Source organism: Rhinatrema bivittatum, chromosome 3 (assembly GCF_901001135.1).
Source record: "Rhinatrema bivittatum chromosome 3, aRhiBiv1.1, whole genome shotgun sequence".
In the NCBI taxonomy this organism is placed as follows: domain Eukaryota; kingdom Metazoa; phylum Chordata; class Amphibia; order Gymnophiona; family Rhinatrematidae; genus Rhinatrema; species Rhinatrema bivittatum.
In genome coordinates, this window is record NC_042617.1 from 233,118,581 (window position 1) to 233,144,584 (window position 26,004).

At 41.3% G+C, this 26,004-nt stretch overlaps 1 protein-coding gene across 1 annotated transcript in view; it reads left to right on the plus strand.

Moving 5' to 3' along the window:
* Positions 1 to 26,004, plus strand: part of ANAPC1 (anaphase promoting complex subunit 1) — a 540,434-nt gene that overhangs the window by 192,850 nt on the left and 321,580 nt on the right. The window lies entirely within an intron of this gene.

The window sequence follows — 26,004 nt, forward strand, 5'->3', positions numbered from 1 at the left end:
CAACAAGGGATAGTTCTGTAACACAGCCATTTGGGGAGTATCACCATCTTGAATAAAGCTATTCTCCCCCCCATGGAGAGCGGCAAATTACGCCACGCTGACAGCTTCTCTTGCGTGGCTTTCAAGAGAGGGGCAATATTTAGGGAATATATATTCTGCACATCAGTAGTAAGATGTATTCCCAAATATTTGATGGATCCACGTGCCCATTTCAAAGGGAAGGGCCCCTCCCATCTCTCCTTAAGTGTATCGGGGAAAGCCAGCGCCTCAGACTTCTCCCAGTTAACCCACATACCCGAGAGTTCAGCGTACTGACCATATAAGCCAAGGAGATTTTGCAAAGAACGGTGAGGTGAAGTAAGAAACAGCAATACATCATCGGCGAAAGCCGCATATTTGAACAATTCCCTGTCCCGCCCATCCCGAAATTGTATCCCTCTAATGCCCGTATGAGCCTGTATGGCCAATAAGAAGGGCTCCAGAGTAAGCAAAAAAAGCAGGGGGGAGAGCGGACACCCCTGTCGAGTTCCCCGTTCAACCGAAAAAGGGTCCGTCAGTCTCCCGTTTACTTGAAGGCAGGCCTCTGGGGTTCTATAGAGAAGTTCAACTGCTTGGTAGAAGAAGCCACTGAACCCCATTGATCTTAAAATATGAAACATGAAGCCCCATTCCACTCTATCGAACGCCTTTTCAGCATCCAGACTAGTGACCAAATAGGGCTCCGCCACCCTCGTACAAAGGGCCATTGCCAGGACCACCTGTCTCAGGTTCCGAATGGCATACCGCTGCCTAACAAAGCCCACCTGCCTGGCTGCATTAGACATGGTTAAACCTTCGCCAGACGATCTGCTAGGATTTTCTCCAAAATCTTATGATCGACATTTAATAAGGAGATGGGTCGATAAGATTCCGGGAATAACGGATCTCTACCCGCTTTCGGAATCAAAGTAACATAGGCTAGGTTCCCTTTAGGAGGAAACGCACCCTGTGCAACTAGCACATTGTAGACTGTAGGTAGAATTTTTGACAGTGGCCCCATCAAGCACTTTAAAAATTCTGCACTAAACCCATCGGGCCCAGGAGCCTTCAACTTGTGCATCGTCTGTATCACCCGGGAGACCTCTTCTTCTGAAATGGGGACATTAAGATGCCTGCACTGCAGGGAGGGAATACGACTCACGTCCCCAAAGTCCTCCCATTTAGATTCCGCCCAACCCTGTGATTTGTATAGTTGGGCGTAGTACTTTTGAAAAACCCGGCCAATACCGTCACCAGCTGCTGGCGAGAATTCCTTATTGCAGGAATGTGCCAAGACCCCCTAACAGATTTAACCAAATGGGCCAGCATTTTACCAGACTTGTGGCCAAACTGAAATAATTTGTATTGATAAAAAAGAAGACTTTTCTTTGCTCGTTGATGAAGAAGGGTATTAATGGAAGTTTGCAGTGCCAAGTATTGTTCCCTATGCACCTTGGATGCACTTGCAATCAACACCCGTTTAGCTTTCTGCATTTGTACAGTCAACTGAATGAGCTGTTTATCTAAGGTTTTTTTCCTGTGGGCGATATATTATATGATCTCACCTCTCAACACCACTTTTGCCGTATTCCAAAAAAGTATGGGATCATCTTTATGTTGAGCATTGGATGCCTCGAAGGCATCCCAACACTCTCTCAGATGTTTCTGGAAAGGTACATCCTCCGCTAAATAGTAAGGATATCTCCACAGAGGGGTACCGGAACACTTCCGGGCAGCTGCCAGAGCCAACCAAATAGGAGCATGGTCTGACAAAACCACATCCTCAATACCCGCTTCCACCACCCGAAAAAAAACTGTGAGAACTCAACAAAAAATAATCCAGCCTGGAGGCTGAACCATGGGCTCTGGAAATATGCGTGAATTCTTTCTCGGTTGGATGTAGCATCCTCCAAACCTCTATGAGATGAAGGGAGGTCTCCAAAAATTTAATCCCCTTACTGGGCACACCACGCCCCTGCGCTGTAGATTCCCTATCCAGAGAAGGATCTTTAACAGCGTTAAAATCCCCTCCAACGATTATCATCTCATCTATATACGGCAATAGGAGGGCCTGTAGTTTTTGGTAAAAAGAACCTCTATACACGTTAGGCGCGTATACGTTACAGAGGATCAGTGGGGCCTGGTTGTAAACCCCTTCCAATATTATATATCGCCCCTCCGGGTCCTTAATTTGCTTTAGAATCCGAACCGGGGAGGATCTTCGAACTAATATGGCGACACCTGCGGAGTGAGAGGTCCCGGACGCATAATACACCTCCCCCACCCATCACTGCTGTAGTTTCTCATGTTCGTTGTCCATGAGATGCGTCTCTTGTATAAAGGCCAAGTCGTCTTTTTTTCTATTCAGGGCTTGTAAAATTTTAGACCTTTTAATAGGTGAATTAATTCCCCCCACATTCCAGGAGTAAATAAGAAAATTATTCGTACTCAAGGTGGATCTCATACCCAGATTATTGCACAAGAAATGATGAACAATGCAAGAGGGGTACGCCTCCTAGCGGGACCCACCCCTCCAGGAAATATGCTAGCTTGAGTACTAGCCCCAACTGCAACCATCAGTGTTTACCAATCATCATACGGCTAGAGTTCTGTTTGTTCCCCCCCCCCACCTCCCAGCCCTTCCCCCCACCCGTCCCCTCACCCCCCCCTCCCTCCCTCCCTCCCTCACTCTTACCCCCCCCCCCCCTTCACTCCGACAAAAACTCCCTCCCTGTCCCACCATCTACTGGTAGGTGAAGATCCCCCTGACAGGGAGCCCAGTCTCTCCCATCCATCCACAGCCATTCATCCCACTCAGAGAATAAAAAACTATGGTATTTAGAGGCCATAATTTAGCACAAAAACCCCCGCATTCCCACGCCTCTGATCACCAGACTACTGCAGTGGAATTCTTCCCGATACCAACTAGTCTCGATAGTAAAGCTAATCCAACCCAATTTCCTGAAAAAAACACAAATACCGCGCCCTGCAGAAGTATAATCCAGGAGGCCCCCGGGTCCCCAGGACAACGCAGAACCCAACAACAGAGAATAAACAGGGGATAGGGCCCATCACCACCTGTACCACTAACATGGGCACAACTTCAAAACCAGTCCGTAGGCAGTATAAACCCAAAGTCAACTGGGGCCAGGTGCAGGTCTGCGCAGGAACCAGATGGGTCGTTCCTCAGTACAAAGCCCACTCGATAACTGAACACACTGTATTTTCGCTCCATTTTCACCATTCAGTCCCTTAGACATCTCCAGAGGCGGGCTCGGGTAAAGACTGAAGATACTGCTGCACGGCTTCCACATCCGTGAACCATTTTGTTCCCTGAAGCTTTGGCACTCTGAGCCGTGCGGGATAAACCAACGCGGCCCGAATGCCCCGTTTGTACAGTTGAGAGCAATATGGCGCCAAAAGTCGGCGCTGTTGCGAGACCGCTTGCGAAAAGTCCTGGAAAATCAATATGGGGGCATTCTCATGCACCGGTTTCTTCCCCTGCTGAACTGCCCGTATGATTGCTGCCTTGTGCGAATAATTTAGGATCTTCGCGATCACCACCCTGGGCTTGGCCAGATCGTCTCATTTGGGGCCAAGCCTATGTGCACGCTCCACTCTGAGGGTGCCCGACAGCCCTGATAAATTCAAGGCGTACGGGAGCCAGCCTTCAAGAAAATTGGGCAGCTGATACTCGGCAAGAGTCTCCGGCAGCCCCACCAACCTTAAATTAGCTCTTCGAGAGCGATTTTCGAGGTCTTCTAACTTCTGCGCCTGATTTTCCACCGTCCGTTTCAGCGCTGCAATCTCAGTTTGTGCCACGTGGAGGCCATCTTGGTTAGTGGAGATCCGGGCCTCCATTTCGGAGAAATGCCGATCTATACTTGCCATTCCTGAGGTGAGTTCCTGGAGTTGGGCTGAAATTTTTTTAAGTTCCGGGTTCAGAGCCGCTAAAACCGCTGCCGTCAACTCCGCTGTAGTGCCTGAGACTCCCGCTCCCGTCTCGGGCACATCTGCGGCCATTTCTGAAGTCGGGTCCGGCGTACGGGCCTTTTCACGTTCCTTGTCTTTTTTCCCCCGCTCGCGCGAGCCATGGCCGCTCCCGGAGTCACCGCGTGTAGCCGAGAGAGAAATACACCCCGGATGGTCCACGAAATTCAATTTGAGCCTCGGGATGTGGATGGATGGGGAGAGCCTACGCTCCAGGACGGGAAAACACGTCTGTTCCCGTCAAGATGTCATGTGATCTCTAACATATTTTTTAAATAATTCTTGCGCCGATAACAATCTGGTAACAGGAAAATTTAAAAAACGTAAATTTTTCCTCCGCATGTCATTTTCTAACCCTTCCCAATTTTTTATATAGCCAGAGTATCTTTAATGAAAGTAGTCCCAGTTGTCTGTAAAGCTGTTATCTGAGAGTTCATAGCAGTATTAGCGATTTCAATCTGTTCTATTCTTTTCCTGTGGTCGTTCAGTTCCCCTTTTATCTCACTAGAGAAAACAGTAGCTTGGGCCATGGATTGGGATAACCTCCTTTCCATGTTTGTAATCGCTTTCCAGATGTCTACTAGAGATATATTCTCTGGATCTGGTGCAGCTATTCCCTCCTCCACACCTTCAATACTGACTGCAGCCTGGTCCATAAGATCTGTATCTCTGTCTTCAGCTGTTACCACTTCACCTGTATTAGGGGTATCTAAAACATTTACCCCTACACTTCCTGAGGTACTTATGGATATCTGGTGGTGGGCGGGACTAGCTGTAGCCCCAGACGAAAGAGATACATTTTGAGGGGCCTCCTTAGAGGTATGACTCACCCTTCGTACTAACTGTAAGTCCATCGGTCCTCTTTGTTCTTTTGCCACCGGTGTAGATGTTAATACCTTCATTTTCCGCTTCTTCCCCATTTAAAATGAAGGGTTCTTCCTCCTCAAAATTTTCTCCAGGGGCGCGCGGCTTCGGCTGCGCGCCAGTGGCTGCTCGCCGCTGCTCTGCTGTTTAAATGCAGTCAGCTGGCGTCGGTTAATGATGACGTCGGGTGGGGCGGGAGACAGCTCTCGTAGCTCACCGGCTCGGTCCCGTTTGCCCTCGCTCCCTTTCAGGTGCGGTTCTCCTCCACTTAGGCTCCCCTCTCTGCCAAGTGTTTTAAGGCCACAAGTCGCCTTTCAGTGATGTCACCCGCCGCGTCTCCTGTTGGCAATCACCAGCTGCAGCTGGGTCGGGCGTCGAGGCAAGTCCCACAAGTTGACAATTTCCCCCGTCCAAAACAGGGAGACAGGGCGACCAAACTCCTCTTATCTCCAAAGTCTCCCCTAATGGTACAAATCTACACGCCTGGATGGTTAGTTGCTTAAAGGCACAGTTCAGGGAAATTCCATGGAATGAATGAGCATTGTATTGCTAGGGTTAATTAATTTCCTTAACTTCACCCTAGGCTGCTGCCTTGATAGGCTTTCTAAAACCTTTGCTAGACAAGGTCAGGCAAAAGCCATTCTCTCACAGAGAGAGGATTAGCATATTTATATCTGTTACAAAAGAGAGTTAGGACATGTCATGTAGTCCTTATTAAATCAACTGTACACTGTCCTCTTATGATGCATCTTTGCAGTTGAAGAGTTCAGCAGGCCTTAAGATGTTGATCGATTCCATCCACTCAGCATCTGTAGGGCAGTATCCATATCATCAACCAAGCAGGAGACTCTGTCCTGGTGGCTGATTCATTTCATATTCTTATGATAAGTGTATTCTGACTATAGATATGTCCAATCTGGGTTTTAGAGCTCAGCACCCAGAATCTCAGGTCCTACCACTGGAGAAATGTCCTTGAGCTAAGAGCAGTAAGATTTGTCCTAAAGACTTTTGGAATTCAATTGGCCAGTGAATTTGTCCTTGTCCAAATAGACATTCAAGCTTCTATCTCCTACATCAACAAACTGGAAGGAACAGCATTATAGCTCCTGTGAGTATGGCCCTGGAGCTATATATCCGACTGATGATGAAGCTGCCTGGTGAACAGACTGTTTTGGGTCCTATAACTCCTGAATTGATTCCTAAACAGGGAACTGAAGACCAGATATTCCGTGGCATAGCACATTCATGGTGGATTTGGTTCCATCTCCTCCAACAGAGATCCTCTGTTACAGCAAAGGGAAGCATAGAAACTACATAAGAACATAAGGCTTGTCATACTGAGTCAGACTAAGGGTCCATCAAGCCCAGTATTCTGTTTCCAACAGTGGCCAAGCCAGGTCACAAGGGGTAGATAGATTCCAAGCTGCTTATCCCAAGAATAAGCAATGGGTTTCTGCAACTTTCCCCTTATAGTTAATGGACTTTTCCTCCAGGAACTTGTTCAAACCTTTTTTAAACACAGCTATACTAATAGCTTTCACCATATCCTCTGGCAATGAACAGAGCTTAATTATGCATTGAGTAAAAAAAATATTTTCTCTTATTAGTAACTTCATTGTGTGTCCCCTGGTTTTTATACTTTTCGAAAGAGTAAACAACTGATTAACATTTACGTGTTCCATTCCACTCATTATTTTATAGACCTCTATCATATCTCCCCTCAGCTGTCTCTTCTCCAAGCAAAGGAATCCTAACCTCTTTAACCTTTCTTCATAGGGGAATTGTTTCATCACCTTTATCATCTTGGTTGCCCTTCTCTGTACTTTTCAAATTCTGCTATATCTTTCTTGAGATGTGGTGACCAGAACTGAACACAATACTCAAAATGAGGTCGCATAGGCATTATGATATTCTCTGTTTTATTCTCCGTTCCTATTCCTAATAATTCTATTTGCTTTCTTAGCTGCTGCTGCACACTGAGCAGACGATTTCAACGTATTTTCAATGATGACACCTAGATCCTTTTCCTGAGTAGTGATTCCTAATGTGGAACCTTGCATTTTGTAGCTATAATTTGTGTTACTATTTCCTAAGTGCATCACTTTGCACTTGTCTACATTAAATTTAATTTGCCATTTGGTTGCCCAGTTTCCCAGTTTTGCAACATGCTCATGTGACTTCACTATTCACCTTTTTCCACTGGGAAAATTTACAATTTAGCCCTACTCTGTTCTCTATCTTTTAGCCAGTTGGCAGTCCACAATAGGATACTGCCACCTATCCTATGACTTTCTAATTTCCTAAGAAGTCTCTCATGAGGGACTTTGTCAAATGCTTTATGGAAATCCAGATACACTATATCAATTGGCTCACCTTTATCCACATGTTTATTTATGCCTTCAAAAAAATGTAGCAAATTTGTGAGACAAGACTTCCTTTGGCTAAATCCATGTTGGCTTTGTCCCATTAAACAATGCTTATCTATATGTTCAGTAATTTTATTTATTTATTTATTTATTTGTAGAGTTTTATATACCGTTATTCGGTAGAGCCATCATAACGGTTTACAAAATATGCAATTAACATACAAAATATGCAAATTATCATACAATCAAATAGAGTTAACATAGTAGTTGGGGACAGTAGAGTTTTGTGAACAGTAAACATTTTTCTTAGTAGTTGAATAACAGAATAGAGAGGAGAACATTTTCAAAGAACTTAACGAATCAAGTGAGAGAGCAGGGAGGGGTGAAAAAGGAGGGTACATCAGGAGAGCATGAAGAAGGAGGATTATGCTTGCGAGTTCTGTTGAGGGCTGGGATGATCAGGTGTTAGATAGTTAGAATAGAGTTTGTGGAATAAAAATGTTTTTAGGTCTTTTTTTAAATGTTTTCAGGATGTGCTGGGTCCTCAGTTCTTTGGGTAGGGTGTTCCAAATTTTGGGGGAAGCAATGGAAAATGCTCTTTCTCGTGTAGTTGAAAGATGAGCGTCTCTTAAGGTGGGGATATTTAAGAATCCTGCGTTTTTAGAGTGTAGATTTCTTTGTGGGTTTTGGGGGTTATGTTTAAGCCTTTTATTCCATGAAGATCATCATTTAGGATTTTATGAATGATGGTCTAGATTTGTAGGTAATTCGTGCCGAAATAGGTAGCCAGTGAAGAGAGGTCAAAATGGGTGTTATGTGTTCGTTTCTTTTTTTCCTGTAAGGATTCTGGCAGCTGAATTCTGCAGTATTTGGAGTGGTTTGAGGGATGATGAAGGGATTCCAATAAGTAATGAGTTGCAGTAATCGAAGGTGGAGAAAAGCAGTTGCAGGACAGTTCTGAAGTCAGAAGGGTTGAGAAATGGCTTTATATGTCTTAGGATTAGTAGCTTGTGGTATCCTTCTTTTGTTTTTTTTACTATGTGGGATTTGAAAGAGAGTTCAGCATCGATGGTAACTCCAAGGTTCCTGGTATGGGTGGTAGGGATTATCATAATCATTTGTTTATCTCGTATTATCAGGGGTGGCGGAGTTGGATTGGGTTTTTTATCCATGAGTATGATTTCAGTTTTGTCGAAGTTGATTATGGGTTTCAGTGAGTTTAGTAAATGCTTGATTGAGATATGGGTCAGACCCTAGGTCTGACCCATACTGGGTCAGACCTAGGGTCCATCAAGCCCAGCATCCTGTTTCCAACAGTGGCCAATCCAGGCCATAAGAACCTGGCAAGTACCCAAAAACTAAGTCTATTCCATGTTACCATTGCTAATGGCAGTGGCTATTCTCTAAGTGAACTTAATAGCAGGTAATGGACTTCTCCTCCAAGAACTTATCCAATCCTTTTTTAAACACAGCTATACTAACTGCACTAACCACATCCTCTGGCAACAAATTCCAGAGTTTAATTGTGCGTTGAGTAAAAAAGAACTTTCTCCGATTAGTTTTAAATGTGCCTCATGCTAACTTCATGGAGTGCCCCCTAGTCTTTCTACTATCCGAAAGAGTAAATAACCGATTCACATCTACCCGTTCTAGACCTCTCATAGATCTGATGTTTTTTTGTATGCGTCTTCAATTGAGTTTTGTATGGGAATTAGAAGCTGAATGTCAGCGTAGAGGAAATGTGAGATTCCATGATCTTTTAGTAGTTGGCAGATGGGTAGGAGGTATATGTTGAAGAGGGTAGCAGATAAGGCTGAACCTTGGGGAACTCTAGTTTTGAGGTCAGTCATTTTTGATGGGGTGTTGTTGATCACTACTTGGTATGTACGTTCAGAGAGGTAGGACGAGAACCATTGTAATGTAGTACCAGAGAGGCCAATATGTGACCGTCATTCTAACAGTATATTGTGGTTTACTGTGTTGAAAGCGGCTGAGAGGTCAAGGAGTATGAGTAGGTATTTTTCACCTTTGTCAAAGCCTCTGATGATAATGTCATTTAGGGAGATGAGGAGAGATTCTGTATTTAGGTTTTTTCTAAATCCATATTGGGATGGAAGTAGGATGTTGTTTGTCTCCAGATAATCATCTAGTTGGATGCGTACAACTTTTTCAATGGTTTTGGCTAGGAATGAGAGGTTTGATATGGGGCGGTAGTTGGTGAGGATTTCTGGATCTAGGTTGTTCTTTTTGAGGATTGGTTTGATGACAGCAGATTTGAGGCATTTGGGGTAGTAGCCTTCGGTCAATGATAAATTGACGATTTTGGTGATGGTTTTAGAAATGGTTGGTTCGATTGTTTTGAGGGAGGTTATTGGGATGGTGTCCAATGGATGGTTGGCTGGGTTCATTTTGTTTATTATAGTTTTAATTTCAAGAGCGGAGGAGATGTCAAAGTTGAACAGGATGAAGTTATCATGCTGTTGAGTTTGTTGTTCTGGTTGTTGTTGGTTATGTTGGATTGGATGAGATGAGCTATTTTGTTGTTGAAGAAGTCCGCAAATGCTTTATGGAAATCCAGATACACTATATCAACTGGCTCACCTTTATCCACATGTTTATTTATACCTTCAAAAAAATGTAGCAAATTTGTGAGACAAGACTTCCTTTGGCTAAATCCATGTTGGCTTTGTCCCATTAAACAATGCTTATCTATATGTTCAGTAATTTTGTTCTTTGTGATAATTTCTACCATTTGACCTCACATAGACTTCAGTTTCACTGGTCTGTAATTTCCTAGATCACCCCTTGATCCCTTCATAAAAATTGATGTTACATTGGCAACCCTCCAATCTTCAGGTACCATAGTTGTTATTGATGGTTTACAAATTTCCAATAGCAGGTCCGCAATTTCATTCCTTAGTTCTTTCAGCACTTCGTCATGTATATCATCTGGTCCAGGTGATTGCTACTCTTTAGTTTGTCAGTTTGCCTTAATACATCTTCCAGGTTCACTGAGATTTGTTTCAGTCCCTCTGAATCATCACCTTTGAATATCATTTCTGGCATGAGTATATCTCTGTCCCGGTTCCCGCAAATTTTTTGAGACTTGGCGTCCTATGCATAAAGAATTATGATTTGATTTTCCCCTGAAGAAGCTGCAATCTTGCAGTGAAACACCGGCTGCTGTCGGGCGGGTAAAATTGTATCAACATTGACGGGACATATCATAACAACTATTGGGACACAGTATGCAAACATTTGCCAATTAAGACTGTCATTTAAACATTCAAACAGGAGTTGTCATCTAGCCGCAAATGATTAGTAGTCCGGGCGGTTCTAGTAAAATATTACAGAACACGCCGTCAGGCTTGCTGATGCGGCGCCTTACAAAAATTTGAATTTTTATTATTTCACTTCTACACGGCTCACAGACATCTGTTGTTTTGATGGAAGAGCCATTGTGAACTTTGTCCTTTGTTGCCGGTTCCTTTGTTTAGACATGGGTTTATTTATTTATTTATTCATTTAGGGTTTTTATATACCGACATTCATCAGGGATATCACATCGGTTTACAGTAAACGTTAAACTGCACATAATATGCGCTTGACAAATAACAAGAGAACAGGTACATATGAAGCAATTAACAGAGTTCATGCCTAAATGTCTAAATGATATATGTATGAGACAGTGTAGTTGAATATAAAGGTAACTTATGTACAGAGTAGTAGGGTTATTTACAATCAATTACAATGCTATTCAAAATGTGGACATCTTAAGAGTGAAGCTGAGGAAGCATGCTGGGAGTGTATGGGGTGTAGGATTAGGTGTACACTTGTGCGAACAACCATGTCTTTAGGTTTTTTTTTTAATGTTATTAGGCAGTCTTCCAGGCATTTTGTTCCATAGGGCAGGGCCAGCTATGGAGAGAGCACGTGCACTGGTAGATGCCAGGTTGTTGTTTCTAGGGGAGGGTGTGCGTATGGAAGCAAGATATTGGTTCTTGGTATATCTCTTACATCTTTCGCAGTGAATACTGAAGCAAAGAATTCATTTAGTCTCTCTGCTATGGCTTTGTCATTCCTAAGTGCTCCTTTTATCCCTTGATAATCTAATGGTCCAATTGACTCCCTCACAGGCTTTTTACCTCAAATGTACCTGAAAAAGTTTTATTCTGAGTTTTGCTTCCACAGCAAAATTCTTTACAAATTCTCTCTTTGCCTTCCTTATGAATGCTTTGCGTCTGACTTATTTATTTAGATTTTTTTTTAATTTGGATTTTTATATTCCACTTTTCACAGCACGTCAAAGCGGATTACATTCAGGTACTGAAGGTATTCCCTATCCCCAGAGGGCTTACAATCTAAGTTTGTACCTGATGTAATGGAGGGTAAAATGACTTGCCTAAGGTCACAAGGAGCGACAGCGGGACTTGCCAGTGCTTATGCTGTTTCCTGTTTTCTTCATTCGGATCCCTTTTCCATTTCTTGAAAGATGTTCTTTTAGATATTATAGACTCTGTCACCTCACCTTTCAACCATGCCGGTAGTCGTTTAGCCTACATGGAATACATCTGTTCTGGGTATTCTACATGGTATTTTTAAACAACACGAGCTAAGTCTTTGCAGTTGTTCCTTTCAGTTTTTTTCCTAACCATTTTCCACTTTTATCATTGTCATCTTTTTGATATCCTTATCCTAGACTAGTCTTTCATGTACCTTTGATTGCAAGGCTTATGGAAACTCATGGAAAAATGGGGAACCATGATCCTCATAGCTTTCTAGGGGCTGATACAGTTTTGGTCCCTACTCCTTAGGGATCCTGTGAGGGTGGGGGATTTTCCCCAATGCTGATCATTAGCAGGATGGGTGGTTTAAAGGCCTTAGTTCCTTTCTCTTGTTTTACACGAAGCTCTTTGAGCAACTAAACAAAATCACTGTGAAAATGAAAGTTGTAATAAATCAGATTGGCAGACAAAAGAATAACAAATGACCATCACCAGATGATATTCACCACAGAAGGAAATGAAGCATGAAACTGCAGACCTATTTCTGGTGATCTACAGTCTTTTAATACAGCCACAGCACCTGAAGACTGGAGGGGTGCCACTGTGATGCCAGTTTTTATAAAGGGCTTCAGGGTGATCCAGGATGCTATAGACCAGTGAGCCTGCTGTCAGTATTGGGCAAAATGATAGACCTTATCCTTAAAAAAAAAAATAAAATAATAATAATTACTGCCCACAGAAAAGACTGATAAGCCACATTTATAAAGCTCTTAGGAAGTCATCTAGTGTTCCTAGTCTCCCAATTGTGAAAATTTGAGAAAAAGAAGTGGGGGAATATTAGGAGGAAGAAGATTGGGAGGAAGCTCTGGGCGCAGTGTGGGAATGTTGTATATTAGAAAATATTGTTGATCTACAATACTGGATCCTTTAGAGGGCTAATTTGACTCCCCGCAGGCTACTTGCTATAAATGCAGTTTATTCAGAATGCTGCTGGCGAGAGTGCGGAGATCTTGGTAACCTCACACACATTGTATATGTGTCTAGTTCTATTTTTTTTTTTACTTTTTATTTATGATTTTATATATTAAACACAAGCATAACTTGCTGCATAAATAGCATTTGAGTGTTGTAATATTAACTGGAAAAGTAAACATACAGACAACTATCAGTCACTAACAGACCACCACAAAATCAGGAGAGCCCAGAAAGGGAGAAAAAAATAAAGAAAGAAGAATAACAAAACCTTTGAAAAAAAAAATCTTCCAGTGAGGACAATTATACACTTTGTGCATAAATCATAATAGGATAAAGCCTATCCTAAGCTAAATAATCTCCAAAGAAAGTAAATGAACACTGTATATTAACCATTATCAGAAACTTGGGCATTAATAAATTACCTAAACTGAATAGATCCTAAGAAAACAAATTTCTCAGAGGAAAGAGTAACAATACATTTGCAAGGAAATTGCAGGAAAAATGAGTCCCTAAATCAACAACCTCTTATTGCATATCTGGGAATGCTTTCCTTTGTGCCTATAAAAGTAAGGGAAATTTTGAAGTTTGCCCCCATGAAAGAAATATTCAATGCTTGAAAATACAATTGTAGAATCAAATCATGATCAAAATTTGAAGAGAGAGTCACTATTAAGGTAGATCTATGTGACACATCAACTGTAGTAGTCTCTAAGATAGCAGAGATATTCAAAGGTTCCACACCAGAACTCGATGCAACTTGATCAGCACCTACCTCTTCAGGCCCTTTAGCCCAAATGAGATGTTAGGCTTTACGAATCAACAGTAAGGCAAATCGAGAAAGCCCATGAACTTCCCGCATATAAGTCTTAAAAAGTTCCGAAGGAGAAATCATTGAGACCACTGGAAAATTAAGAATCTTAAGATTAGATAATCTTGCAAAATTCTCTAGAGACTCCAACCTATGCTATATCACAGTGCTATCTTGTATCCAATTATTCTGAACTGACAGCATTTTCCATCATTATTTTTTCAGCATGACTAGAGGCAAGAGTCTCCTGAATTTGTATTCTAAGCAAAAAATTATTCACGGTGGCTGTAAGAGAAGTTAGGGACTGCTGCACAGAGGAGAAAGTACCAGCCAGATATTATCTAAGGTTATAGGAGAGGATTTAGGTAAGGAGGGACTCAAAAATGGCAATTGCAGCAGGCTCACCTTGATGAAATCCAATTGGCACTTCTCCCGAAGCTATAGTTAACTCCATAGCTTTATATGGGGTTCCGGCTGGAAACGAAGCCTCTCCAGTGCCATCTTGGTCCTGCAAAAGTCCAACACCACCTCCCTGGATAATCTCTATCGTGCCACGAGCAGACGCCACTGACTCCCTCTGGTCTACATCCGGGCACTCCCTACCCGGAATCTCATTGACAGACCCTCTCAAGATAAAGAAAGCCTCTTCCCCACCTCATCTACTCTCCTCCCCTCCACAAATCACCGCAAGCCTGGAGATCCTTGAACCGGTCTCCTCGCTGGAAATTGAAAATGTTCTAAAAAGACTCAAACCTTCTTCCCACCGACTAGATGTAATTCCAGCTAATCTCCTTATCTCAATTGCCAAAGACATCTCTTATCCTATATCACAGATCATCAATACCTCCTTATTACAAGGCCTCGTTCCTACCCCACTCAAACTCGCCATTCTGAAACCTTTGCTAAAAAAACCAAATCTCTCTCCAGATAACCCAGCCAACTTCCGCCCTATAGCTAATCTTCCAATTATCTCTAAAATCATGGAAAAATTAGTCAATAAACAACTTTCCGAATACCTGGAAAACAACAACCTCCTTTCATCATCTCAACTTGGTTTCCGTAAATCTAGAAGCACTGAATCCCTCCTTCTATCTCTATCAGACAATATTCTCTTGAACCTAGAGAAAAAACATTCCTGCCTCCACATTCTTCTCGACTTATCTTCAGCCTTCGATACAGTGAACCATGATATCCTCTTAGATCGTCTATTAGAGATTGGCATAAAAAACACCACACTCAAATGGTTTTCTTCTTTCCTCCAGAATAGATTTTACAAAGTCAAAATCAATAGTAAAGAATCACCACCTTTCAGATCCACCATGGGAGTCCCACAAGGTTCGTCTTTATCTCCTACATTATTCAACATTTATCTTCTCCCCCTATGTCAGCTCCTTTCCAATCTTAATCTTACACACTTTATTTATGCAAATGACGTCCAAATCCTTATCCCAATTAAAGATTCATTACAAAACACCTTACAATTCTGGAATTCCTGTCTACTATCCATCAACAATCTCCTAACAAAGCTTAATTTGATACTCAATTCCAATAAGACAGAGTTTCTGCTCATCACTCCAGATGGCAACCATTCCTCACTTAACACACACTCCTTATCTCCTCCAGCTTTCTCCACCCAGGTCAGAAATCTTGGGGTCACCATGGACAATCTGCTGAACTACAAAAATTTCATCAATAACATCATAAAGGATTGCTTCTTTAAACTTCAATTATTAAAGAGACTAAGACCCCTCTTATATTTCCAAGACTTCAGATATGTTCTACAAACAATAATATTCTCGAAAATAGATTATTGTAACTCTTTACTGCTTGGTCTACCCGCTAACACTTTGAAACCTCTACAATTATTACAAAATGCCACTGCGAGGATTCTAACCAAATCCAACAAAAGGGAACATATTACATCCATCTTAAAGAACCTTCACTGGCTCCCCATCAATCAGAGAATCTTCTATAAAACCTTAACAATAATCCACAAAGTCATCAAAAACTCTTCTCCAATTGAACTCACCATCCCTTTACAACTTCACACCTCTTCCCGTCCAACGAGACTAGCACAGAGAGGCACGCTAAAGGCCCATCCGCTCAAAACTTCACTTAGTAAAAGAGCTCTTTCCACTGCCGGACCTAAACTCTGGAACTCTCTCCCTCCTGACCTGAGATTGGAACAATCGACACCCACCTTTAAAAAGAGACTCAAGACATGGTTGTTTAATCAAGCATTCTCCTAATCCCAATAACTATTCGGAGCTTTTCAACAATCGACCTCAGGCCCGACACAGTCAATTCCGAAAATATATTCTCCTATTTTATATTGTATTTAAATTGTACTCTCCTTGCTCCGTTGAAGTTATTTATTGCTCTCATTAAGTTATTTTATTTATTTCCAAGTTCAATCTTCCCTGTTCTCTGTAAGACATTATTCTATATACTGTCAATTTTATTGTTATAATGTAAACCGAATTGATTAGAAACTTTGTTACTAGAACTTCGGTATATAAAACTGTTAAATAAATAAAATAAATAAATAGTTAACTCCATAGCTGTATATGGGGTTCCGGCTGGAAACGAAGCCTCTCCAGTGCCGTCTTGGTCCTGCAAAAGTCCAACACCACCTCCCTGGATAATCTCTATCGTGCCACGAGCAGACGCCACTGACTCCCTCTGGTCTACATCCGGGCACTCCCTACCCGGAATCTCATTGACAGGCAGCGGTGTCACTAGCAGCCATGTTGGGGTGGGGATCCTATCATCAGGGCTCATAGATGTTCAAATTAGCTTCTAGCTGGTGCTCCGCTCCATCGAAGACAGCGGCAATGAAGGCTGACCGTGACGGTGATGAAGCGATAAGCAACCCCCGAGTCGTCATCTGCCATGAAGAGAGGCTTTGGGGGTGAGTAGGGGGATCTCCGCTAAGCCTGCCTTGTTGTTTGACCATAATAGAGTAAAAAAAAAAAAAAGCAAGGAAATCATACTATTCCAAGAGCACTCTTAAACAGCATCCTCACCCAACGCCATCTTGGGGATCCCCTAGTGTCCAGTTTTATTTGATTACTAGGGTGAGATATGGAAGTCCATTGAAAGAATAACAAAAGTGCAAATTCCTGATGACGAGAGTTTTCCTCTATTAGATCCTGATACAGGTCAGAGTGGAAATAGCAACCTCATTAAAAAAAACAAAACAAAAACTTTGTATAGTGGGCAGAAGGGTTGTTTTGAGAAATTGGAAACATAAGAATCCTCCATCAATAAGAGAATTGTATGTGGGTTTAGGTACTATGATGGAAATAAACATTTTGACAGAAAAGATAAAGGGCAAATCTAAGAAAGTTGAGAGGTTATGGGAACCTGTTGTGATCTTTCTAAATAATGTCTTATAAGTTGATCTTAGCACTGTGGGAAGTAAGATCTCTTCTAGTTTGTTTTAGATATTGGATAGGGGGGATTGTGTGTGAGGTGGGCGATGGGTGGATTAGTTATATCAATGTATATCACGTTTGGGTAATTTTATCGACTGATGCATTTCAATAAAATTTCAGTACTAAAAAAAATAAAAATACTAACCACATGTGGACAGACATGGTTTAATGGGGGAGAGTTAACATGGCTTTAGCAAAGCAAAGTTTTTTTCCTTACCAATGTACTAGGAAGTCAGTATTCAAAGCTATTTAGATGGATAACTTTCTACAAACAAACTTAACTAATGTGATGGATCACTAGCATTACAGACATAAAGCATATCATAAACCAAAGCAAGCAAGAATGCTGCTGAACAATGACCTCTCTATTTAGCATTGCCAGTGCTTATTTGACACACTATGTTAGAGGTCTTACATGGCGTAGTCATAGCTGTTTTCTACCTATGATCTTTTATACTCTCTTGCTGACTATATTTTATTAGTAGTTAATTTAAGAAATATATAATAATAGAAAGGGTTAAGAACATAAGAAGTTGCCATACTGGGTCAGACCAAGGGTCCATCAAGTCCAGCATCCTGATTCCAACAGTGGCCCATCCAGGTTACAAGTACCTGGCAAGTACCCAAACATTAAGTAGATCCCATGCTACTAATGCCAGTCATAGTGGCTATTCCCTAAGTCAACTTGATTAATAGCAGTTAATTGAGCTCTCTTCCAGGAACTTATCCAAACCTTTTTTAAACCCAGCTACAACTAACTGCTCTAACCACATCATCTGGCAACAAATTCTAGAGCGTATTTGTTCAGAGGATCCATAATAACTACATCTTTGTCAGTATTATGGATAGCTATTATATTTATCATCTGTTTCTTCATCTGTACTTTATTTGATGTCTCTGTGTTTAGATTAAAATGCTGTTAAATATTATAGCCCTGTATCTGGGATCTCTCATCACCTGTTAAGATTTATGATGCTATAATACCTAAAAGCCTCAAAAACTCAAGTAGCATTTTTAACTTACTTTTAAAAAGGAATTAAGGTTTATGATATTATACTAATTGAGTGTACCCCCTAATAACCTTTGGTGTCCTATCTTCACCAAACTTTAAGGGGGGGGGGCATGAAGACTTTGAGAGGTGTAGGGGTGGGGGTTTGGATCCATAGATCTGCAGATACAAAGTCCTAGAAATTAGGCTCCAATTTTGGATGGACATTCTTATTACAAGAAACACATTTAGCTTCTAGTAAGCACTCCAAACTGTGCAGGAATCAGGTAGGCCAAATCTTCTCTGCCTCCTAATATTCTAAGGGATTGGGGGAGTTCTAATGCATACATCTCTCTGTTCAGATTGTGGGATACTTTTCTGAGGAGCTTGTTGAATGGGAAACATTTTACCATGGTACATATGTGTAACCAGATTGCTATTTATGTAAGATTTCTCCGTGGACAAGCAGGACCAAAGACAGACATAAGAACATAAGAAAATGCCATACTGGGTCAGACCAAGGGTCCATCAAGCCCAGCATCCTGTTTCCAACAGTGGCCAATCCAGGCCATAAGAACCTGGCAAGTACCCAGAAGTGGGTGACATAATTCGATGGCATCATGCTGTAACTCACAAACTCTCTCAAATATCAGCTTCTAAATACTGAGCATGCACAGGACTTCCTGAGCCACCGTGTGAATACCTCTCGTTTTTTGTCCACTAAATGGACAGTTGGAATTTCTCTCTTGTTGCAGATTTTTAATTATTGGAAGCTGAAGAATGGTCAAAAACATTTAATGAGATCCATCTATGACCATTTTGATCCGGTGTCAAGATCAGCATTGGCTATAGCAACAAGAATGTTACCTTAGCTGAAAGCATCTGGACTCTGGGAGAATGTACATGATAAACTAGCAGATGTACTTTGTACAGGAGATAACCTGTTTAGACAAAAGTTTAGACATAGTTCAGGCCTTAAAAGAGCATTCTTTATTCAGTCATTAACATCCTTAACTACAGAGCAGTCCTCTAGGAGAAAATACCAGTTTTCTTACAGGAGACCATAGTACTATCCAAGAAGATAACAGTCCGTTTTCTTATAGAGATTTCCCTCCTCAGCAACAAGGGCAATCGCAATAGATTCAGCAGCAACAACAACAACCGCATGCTAGACCAAGAGAGAGAGCACAGCAATGACTTACACATCAGCCCCCAAGTCAATGTGAATTTAACTACCATCAGACAGAACTCTTTCCCAATGTTGTGTTTTCCAGTGGGGTGGGGGTGGGGGAGACCTCCAATTTTTTGGAAACCAATAGTGTCAGATATCATCAAATAATTAGATACTCCAAATTGATTAAAATTTCAAACACTTCCACCAGAAGTTCCATCATATCATTCAAAAGAACAGTGGGATGTTTTAAAGGAGGAACTTCAGTTCCTTTTATTGAAACAAGCAATACTACCTTTTTCCATCACTACAGAAAGGAAAGGGATTTTATTCCAAATATTGCCTCATTCGAAAGAAATCAGGAGAGATGCACCCTATTCTGGATCTAAGGAACCTAAATATTTATCTCAAGAGAGACAAATTCAAGCTGAATTCTCAGGGTACCATTTTACCACAACTGGAAATGGGATAATGGTTAACAATTCTAGATCTGTAGGATGTGTACACTCACATTCCAATTCACAGTATGCACAGAAAATGCCTAAGATTTACACTGGAGAATCAGCCTTATCAATACAGAGTACTGCCTTTTGAGCTAGCAGCAGCCCTAAAAGTTTTAACCAAATGTTTAGCAGCAGTGGCAGCACATTTAAGAAAAAACATAGTTTTCCCCCTATTTATACGATTGACAAATATCGAGCAAATCCTTTGACATTTCCAGCAGAGATGTCGTGTTCACAATACAAACGTTACAAACTGTAGGTTTCATAATAAACTACTTACAGGTTCCAGAGAAGGTCAGACATCAGCAACAAGAAAACTGTTTCAGTTGCAGCATGGAAGATCGAACTATGCAAAGAAGAAAAAGAGAAATGGCTGTCAGGGAGACTAGCATATTTAATAATACTGCAGCACAGCAGTACATCAGCGTGTCCGGCATTCAAGATCCCATCTAGGATTGACTCCCCTAATGTAGGCCTAGCACTCCAAGTTTGAGTAAGAAGCATGCACTGACATCTGCACCACAGAATGGCAACCCTCAAGGCATGTTATAGCCCCAGTCACTCTCACTGGACGGGAGGAAGTCATTGTGTAGCAGGGCAGACAGTAGAGCCCATCTAGCAAACATCACACAGGACAGGAAATCCACAGCAGTTTCAGGCCCCACACATGCTCTGCTCACCGCAGTTTACCAGGATAAAGGGGAGCCATCAGATCAGCATATGAAATAAAACCTCCATGGGGAACTGGAAGGATGAGCACAATATAAGCATGTCCATTATTCATTCAGAATAGAATAAATAATAACAACAACAAAAAAAAGTTTAAAAAATTGGCTGTAAAAGAAAGGAGAAATAGGATCATGCAGACATCTTAGAGGCTGCCCTCTAGCGCAGGGGTGCTCAAACCAGTCCTTGGGTGGTCTCTTCCCCCCCCCCCCCCACAGCCAATCCGTTTTTCAGGATATCCCTAAAAAGTATGCATGAGACTTGAATGTAGTTTCCAAAGATATTTGCAAAACAGGGAAGTTAGACTATCCCAGTAGATGGAGATGCTACAGCAGGGGTGCTAAAACTGGTCCTTGAACCCCTCCCCTGCCCCAGCCTGTCATGTTTTGAGGATATCCCTAATTATACATATTCTAGGATATCAAACTAGCTATTATATAAATTTAGTTCATATTTCTAGTTCAACACAACAGTAAATACAAATTCTAATTCATATTGATACTTTTTTAGTTCACACATTGGGTGATATTTACCTATACTCTCCACAATATTATAACATACACATGTATATAAGAGAGATATCAAACTTTATTTTCAAACCACTATGCAATATTAAAAATGACATGTATCGTACATCATATATCAAACAAACATAAATCACCCTTCCCTTCATTCATACATACCCACATTCACACAATTAAAAACCAAATACAGACTTGTAACAGATTGTCACCTTCTCTAACACATTTTTGTGGAACAATTACACACATATAGTTCTTATTATATCCCTATGGCTTACATGCCATTTACAACTCTTTACTAAACCTTGTATATCTCTTAGGTCCCTATGGCTTATGTGCCATTTACAACTCCTTATGAATGTATATATCCCTATGGCTAGTATGCCATTTACAACTTATCACCTTAACATTTATGTATCTGTACTTCAACGATACTCATATCCACTAAATGTGTTTGGATTATAAACTTTATAATAAATGCTGAACCCTTCCCATTTCTATTCCTGCATGGCTTTTAATTTGACCAGTGTTCTGAACAGTATTCTAAACTTCTCTTTTCTCCTAATTCTTTAACTGTTGTACATATCACTGAATCACCTCTTCGGTTTACTCAGTGTGACACACACGGCACTTTTCTCATGACACTGAATCACCTTTTCAGATAATTCAATGTCATGCAAACATCACCCTACAAGAGGCCCTTGTTTCTCCGTAATTGGCTTCATCAGGGGAAATACCATCTACAAGAATAACCCATACATTTAAACCACACAAACCTACACTCATTAAAATCAACCAACCATGACACATCAATCAAACCAAAAAGCTTTTTTTTCACAATGCTTATAATTGTAGACCAGCTGCCATAACCGGAAATAATTCAATCCTTTAACTGCCTTCACGCAGATAAGAAAATACAACCAGGGTTGCTACCTGCAATATTTAAACGTACCACAGAATTTTTACCAAAATGTTCTCATTTCCAAAAACTTATAAAACAAATTTCCACCTTCCTTTCATATGCATTTAACCTATGACGCACTGTGAAACACCTTCAAAATGTGTTACTCATCCCAACGAATAAGATGACGCACTCCCAACACCTTTTACAAGCTGTCTCTGATCCAACACATTCTCCAAAAAGTAATGGAAACCCTAACCCGGGTCCACCGCTTTTAAACCATGGACCCATAGCTGCTAAGGCTCCATGACCTGGGTGCCGCCTAAACACACAGTACGTGTTGACGTCACTTTTTAGGGCGTTTCCAAAAAAATCTTTTTAAGAATCTTTCCAAAGATTTTTTTCTACAACAAACATCATGACGCATCCTTCCTTAACCCCTACGCCAACAGTCCCAAGTGTCATAAAAGGAGAAACAGAATGACAATCCATATCCACTCCCACTCCCCCCCCCCCCCGCGTACACACACCCCAATCCTACAACTAGTCGTGACCTCAAAAACTTCCTCGTATCCACTGGCTACTGTTCATGCACACCCCCGCAACTCACACCTCACATCAAAGATGTTCTTCAAAACCACACAAACCTTCTCCCCATTCAAATCTGAATCCCACTTTCTGTAAGGGCCCTAAAATTGGCTAATGAGTCATTCAACAAAAAATTCCTAGCCCTCAAAGGGTCACATTTAAACTGGCCCATGAAGAGGGGATGGCTAGTGGAGAGGGTGCTGGATATAATTCGCCTTTTTTACAGTCCCACAGCAAGCAGTCACAAAACGATCAAATGCAGAGAACATCACAGAGGGGCTATTACAATCCGTACAAATGGTTTTAAAAAATAGGACTTGTCCCCCAGGCAATGTAGGAGCAGTGTTTAATATTTCATCCATATAGGTAAAAATAACCCAGGCTATAGTTACACAATGATAGGTTCCATATTAGGAGCTACCATCCAAGAAAGAGATCTAGGCGTCATAGTGGATAACACATTGAAATCATCAGTTCAGTGTGCTGCGGCAGTCAAAAAAGCAAACAGTGTTGGGAATTATTAGAAAGGGAATGGTGAATAAAACGGAAAATGTCATAATGCCTCTGTATCGCTCCATGGTGAGACCGCACCTTGAATACTATGTACAATTCTGGATGCCGCATCTCAAAAAAGATATAGTTGCGATGGAGAAGGTACGAGAAGGCGACCAAAATGATAAAGGGAATAGAACAGCTCCCATATGAGGAAAGACTAAAGAGGTTAGGACTTTTCAGCTTAGAGAAGAGACAGCTGAGGGGGGATATGATAGAGGTGTTTAAAATCATGAGAGGTCTAGAACAGGTTAATGTGAATCAGTTATTTACTCTTTCGGATAATAGAAAGACATGGGGGCACTCCATGAAGTTAGCATGCGACACATTTAAAACTAAATGGAGAAAGTTCTTTTTCACTCAACGCACAATTAAACTCTGGAATTTGTTGCCAGAGGATGTGGTTAGTGCAATTAGTGTAGCTGTGTTTAAAAAATGATTGGATCAGTTCTTGGAGGAGAAGTCCATTACCTGCTATTAATTAAGTTGACTTAGAGAATAGCCACTGCTATTATTAGCAAAAGTAGCATGGGATAGACTTAGCTTTTGGGTACTTGTCAGGTTCTTATGGCCTGGATTGGCCACTGTTGGAAACAGGATGCTGGGCTTGATGGACCCTTGGTCTGACCCAGTATGGCATGTTCTTATGTTCACAGTGGGTCATAGGTTAAAAGCATATGAAAGGAAGGTGGAAATTTGTTTTGGAAAGTGAGAATATTTTGGTAAAAATTCTGTGGTATGTTTAAATATTGCAGGTGGCAACCCTGGTTGTATTTCCTTATTTGTGTGAAGGCGGTTAAAGGATTGAATTATTTCCGGTTATGGCAGCTGGTCTACAATTATAAGCGTTGTGAAAAAAGGCTTTTTGGTGTGATTGATGTGTCATGGTTGGTTGATTTTAATGAGTGTAGGTTTGTGTGGTTTAAATGTATGGGTTGTTCTTGTAGATGGTTTCCCCCTGATGAAGCCAATTACGGAGAAACAATGGCCTCTTGTAGGGTGATGTTTGTATGACATTGAAGTATCTGAAAAGGCGATTCAGCATCTTGAGAAAAGTGCCGGGTGTTTCACACTGAGTAAACCGAAGAGGTGATTCAGTGTTATGTACAAACAGTTGAAGAGTTAGGAGAAGAGAGAAGTTTAGAATACTGTTCAGAACACTGGCCAAATTAAAAGCCATGCAGGAATAGAGATGGGAAGGGTTCAGCATTAATTATAAAGTTTATAATCCAAACACATTTAGTGGATATGAGTATCGTTGAAGTACAGATATATAAATGTTAAGGTGATAAGTTGTAAATGGCATACTAACCATAGGGATATATACATACATAAGGAGTTGTAAATGGCACATAAGCCATAGGGACCTAAGAGATATACAAGGTTTAGTAAAGAGTTATTAATGGCATGTAAGCCATAGGGATATAATAAGAACTGTATGTGTGTAATTGTTCCACAAAAATGTGTTAGAGAATGTGACATAATCTGTTACAAGTCTGTATTTGGTTTTTAATTGTGTGAATGTGGGTATGTAAGAATGAGGGGCAGGGTGGTTTAATGTTTGATATATGATATACGATAAATGGCACATTTTTAACATTGCAATAGTGGTTTGAAAATAAAGTTTGAAATCTCTTATATACATGTGTATACTTTTTTAGTTCAACATAATAGTGAATATAAATTCTAATTCTGTTAGCACTACCCTTTATATCATGCATTAACTCTGGTACTTTCGTTGCAAATATCAGCATATTGGCATTTTACATTAAAACATATTCTCTTCTGAAGAGCCATGTTTTTAGTACATGCTTAAATTTCTTTCTTTGTGTAATCTGGCATAATGGCTCTGGAAGTGAATTCCTCAGCTTGGGGGCTGCTATTGAAAACATTTGGTCTCTTATTTGCATTAGGTATGTATTTCGAGTGCAGGGTATCATTAGAAGTCCTTTGTTTTATGATCTTATGTCTCTCTTTGGTGAGTAGGGTTGAAGTGTCACTTCTGATAAGCATGGATCGATATTGTTGATATTGAAAATTATGGATAACACTTCGAGAGGTTAATCTTGCAACTGCTTGATCTTTAAGAATGTGTCTTGGTTCCTGGTGGCTTATAGGACTTTCTAGTGGAAGGCTTACGGACTGAAGTGGAGGAGGTTTTCCGTGTGGTGTGAGCAGAAGGCCCTAGCTACGTTGTGCCCCACACAGAAAACTGCTTGATTACTTTCTACACCTTTTGGAGGCTGGCTTAAAAACCAACTCCATCAGGTTCATCTTCGTGCAGTTGGTGCATACCACCAGGTGTAGATAGTACACCCATCTTTGTTCAGCCTAAAGTTGTACATTTCATGCGGGGCCTTCTTCAATTGAAGCCTCCTCTAAGGCCTCCCACTGTGTCTTGGGACCTCAATGCGGTGTTGGCTCACCTGATGTAAGCTCCTTTTGAGCCACTCTGCATCTGTGACCTGACGTACCTGACCTGGAATGTCATATTTCTTGGTGGCGGTCACTTCATCATGCAGGGTCAGTGAGCTTCAGGCCTTAGTGACTTATCTACTTCACACTAAGTTTTATCCTGACAGGGTAGTCTTGCATATGTACCCTAAGCTCCTGCCTAAGGTGGTGAGGCATTTCCATCTTAACCAGTCAATCATTCTGCCAATATTCTTTCCCAGGCCCCGTTTGCACCAAGGCGAATGAGCACTGCAGAATTTGGACTGCAAGCGAGCCTTAGCCTTCTTTCTGGAGTGGACAGACGCCCATAGATGGTTCATCCAACTTTTTGTTTGTTTTTTTTTTAATAAGAATAGGTTGGGCGTTGCCATTTGCCAAACAGACAATATCTGATTGACTAGCAGATTGTATCCCCTTCTATTATACCCAGGTGGGACAGTATCTTGGGGGTCATGTCAAGGCTTATTCTGTCAGAGCCATGGCAGTGTCAGTGGCCCACTTATGAAGAGTTCCCATGGAGGAGATCTGCAAGGCTGTGACATAGAGTTCTCTCCACACATTCACATCACATTACTGTCTGGATAGGGATGGCCAACGTGACAGTAGGTTCGGCCAGTCTATCCTCTAAAACCTAGTT